Here is a 3,761-nt window from a genome sequence, read left to right as displayed (position 1 = left end):
GAATTCCATGGGAAACTGGCTGGGCCAGACCGTGCGACCGATAATTAGGCTCTTTAACGCTTCGACGGCGCTGGGACCGCTCGCCACGCTCGTAGAAACCATGAAAAAGCTGGTAAAAATCTCAAGATACCCTTCGATCGACATGAAAATTCCAATATACAAATTTCTAAAGATGCTGATCACGAATGGGGGAAAAAAGTTTTATAGTTTCGTCGCCTTTTTGGTGCAACTACGATTTAAAAATAACCTTCTATAGAAACCCACGTTATAGAGATTTCATGAAATAAAAATTGCAAATATCCAAAGAACTATCCGTGCCATAAGAAAGAACCATTACAATATTGTGACGCCTCTCTGAAAATGGGGGAAGGAAATTTTATATTTTCGTCGCCTTTTCGGTGCAACTACGATTTTGGAATAACCCTGTATAGAAACGATACGTTATATATTTTATAACCGAACGATATGCGGTTTAATTTCATTTCACTCTTAGGGCGCATAAACTGGAGAGGAACGTTGAGGTTAAAGGGACGTTGAAAATTTATCGACGAGATTTCTTAATTAGCGAAAGAGAACTGGTAATCGAACGATAGCGATCATAACGATCAGGAACACCCTGTAGCAAGCGAAAAGGAGGGTCAGTAACGGTCGAGACCGGAACCGATTTCGATGGAAACGAAATCAGTTGGGTTTACCGTTAGATCGTCTAAGCGTGGAAGCACGTGTTCGCTGATCTTTGCAACGGGCTTGTGCACTTGCCGCGAAAAAGGAGGAAGGAAAGTGAAAGTATCCAGGGAAACCTTAACAATGTTTCCACGTTTACCGAGACTGTCAAGGTTGCCCGATCAACGCCGAGGCTCCGTTAGAATTTTATCTGGCGATCGTTAGAGCGGATGCTTTTTCAAATTGAACGTTATCTGGACGCTGGATCGCGCGAGATTACTCATAAACGGCCGGTCGTGTCGGATCCATTTGTTAATCCCTCGAAGGGATCGGTAACCCAGAAATCGGATTTATGAAAAACACGAGTTAACGCGTCACGTGTCTTTGCGCGGGAATCGTACGATTGCAAGGACGACGGGGACAAGAATTGTTCGCGCGCTGTTGCCGCGGTTTATCGACATATTTGTGACTGCAGGATTTAAAAAATAATAACAAAATTCAATATCCATACTGTCGATTAAATAATTTAAACTTCTATAATAAAAATTATTAGTAAACGATGGAATATAAATTGAAAGGTAAATTCCAGCAATTATGAACTTTTAATTGTACCCACTCTAGTATAAGATATCGTAAAACAATTGTATACTATTGCTTTAAAATCAAAATTGTGACATATTTATGGTAGAATGAAATCAGACTTAAAAAATGTAGTTTACGAAGAGTTAATATATATTTCTTTGTATTATTTGCAATCCTATATATTATTTAGAAAATACTGGCGAGATTCATCACTTTTCTAATGAAAAATGATAGCCTGATTAGCACGATGATTTTGCATCTTTCTCTTCGCGATTCGTACCACTGTGCGGCGATTACGCGAAGAAAAACCACCGAGAACGACGCTTCCCGCACGCCAGATCGAATTTCATCGACGGTTGAAAATTAAAATTTGTATGGTCATTATTTACAATGTTAACGACCTCGCCGATTTCAGTGGTGTTAAAGTGTGCCAAAGGAGAGAGGTTCATAAGTGCTCCGTAGCAAAAAGTAGTGGTCTAGGTTAGGTCTGGGTCTAAGATCAAAACAATAATGACGAATAAACATTTCTGACATCGAAGTAAAATTTGTAGCTGTCAATTATATTTCTTTTGCATTTGAATGCCTGGAACATCAGAACTAGATGCGACGAGCAACCCGTAATCATAGATCGAAGTTACTCGATGATCTACCGCCCTCGACGTACTTCGAGATCATTAACATTTGTCAAGACGTTGATGCGATATATAATTAGCAGTTTTATATTCTTCGTAACGTCTTCATGGCGGTGTTTGTTCTATTTAAATTTGAGAATTTCCATAACGTTCAGGAAAATTATCCAAAAACCCATTCGCGAATGTCGACGCGGTAACAGCATACTTTGCCATCGAGGATGAATGAACAAAATGTCCGAGCGGCAGTTCGAGTGTATGCATTGAGTCAATGCACGCGTAATTACCGGTAAGATAATCGCGATTGAACGTTCACCTATCGAGTGACAAATTTATTCGACAAGATTAATCTTGCTACGGTGAAATAGCCACTTAAGGTATAGTTGCTGGAAAGGCGGTGAATCAAAGACATTTTTTTTCCTCTCCGTAGAGGGAAGTAATTGTAGTTCGATTTCAGAAACCTTCAGCGCTATGTGAACTATCTATTTTATAATTTTTCGACGTTTCATATCCAAAACGTCAGTGAAAATCATTTCAGACCAATCGTAGAAGGCTCCACCTTCGACGGTAACTAAATTAAAATTTAGAGCACTCTATTTTATATTTCACGCAGTATTTAAAGCAAACTCTTTGATCTTCTACGATGGAACATAGAAATATCAATATACTAAAACTCGAGTGACTCGATTAGCATTATACGTACGCGATACATTGGAAAAAAGAATTTATTAGATTTTACAAATTTGTAAAAAGAAAAGTTACAATTTAATAGTAACAACGTTACGAGTAACCCGGTTTGCGTGGTTCCCGGCGTCCGTTAATCGGAATCGCATCTCGCGTCAACGCGCCGGATAAAAATAGAAGAGAAAACCGACCGAGCCGCTTCGATAAGCCCGACGACGATCCGTCGAACCGACGCGGAAACGCGATCGACGAGGATGACCTTCGCTCGGCTTCCCCGACAGCGAGAAAACTCGCGTCTTCGTTGGCCGGGCGATAAGCCCGTCCAGGATGGAGCGAAGAGGCAGAAAAATAAAAAAAGAAAACGAAGCCTAGCGCGGAGATCGATCGACGAAGATTCCGTAGTAAGCGCAATACCGTTCGCGAGCGATCAAACTGGTCGGCGGAGTCGTTCCATCGAGGAAGCGCGTCGAATCTCTCACGGATCTCGGGTTTGCTCATCTCTCGGCGGGATCGAGGCCTGCGTCAAGGACTGCCAGACACAGGACTCGGATGATCCCCGGCGTCGGCAGGCCCCGAGAGAGCCGTTCGTTCATTCGCGAACGAGCGTCCGTGTGCCCGTTCGCTTGTATCGACGCGTGACGCAACCAGATGCCAGATTCTGCCCCGGAGGATCGAGTTCTGCGGACGCTACCGGCTAACGGTCGACAGCCGCGCGCGCGCAAGCGTTCATCGGGGACCTCGGTGGGCCCCGGTGACGTCAGACCGCCGGTGAATGGGACCGTGGGCCCCGAGGACCCAACGCTGCTTCCAAGCGCGACCAACCGAGGCGCTACTTGCCGGTCAAGTCTGATTTATTGTTCGTCGATCAAGGAAACGTACCGAGCAAAACGCATCGTGACCACGGATATTCGTACGATTTTTATATCAATATTATGCCAACGAAGCTATACCGAAATACTGATATTTACCTTTCAATTTATTGGGCTTTTATTTATTGCAAAGCACCGATCAACGTTTACAGTAACGGTTCCCAAACCATATCGGTGGAATGTTCGTGGGAATTAGAGGTATTGAAAATTTTTCTTTTCTGTCGAACAATAAATACTAAGATTCCTTATTTTTTCTTATTGAAATTTAATTTTTATCTAACGTTTAACCTCTGACCACGAGTCTCGTCGAAAGGGAAGGGAAACTTCCTGAACG

The sequence above is a fragment of the Colletes latitarsis genome, chromosome 2 (genome assembly GCF_051014445.1).
Source record: "Colletes latitarsis isolate SP2378_abdomen chromosome 2, iyColLati1, whole genome shotgun sequence".
Lineage (NCBI taxonomy): Eukaryota > Metazoa > Arthropoda > Insecta > Hymenoptera > Colletidae > Colletes > Colletes latitarsis.
The sequence above is the reverse complement of the archived record's forward strand: the minus strand, read 5'-3'. Positions refer to the sequence as shown.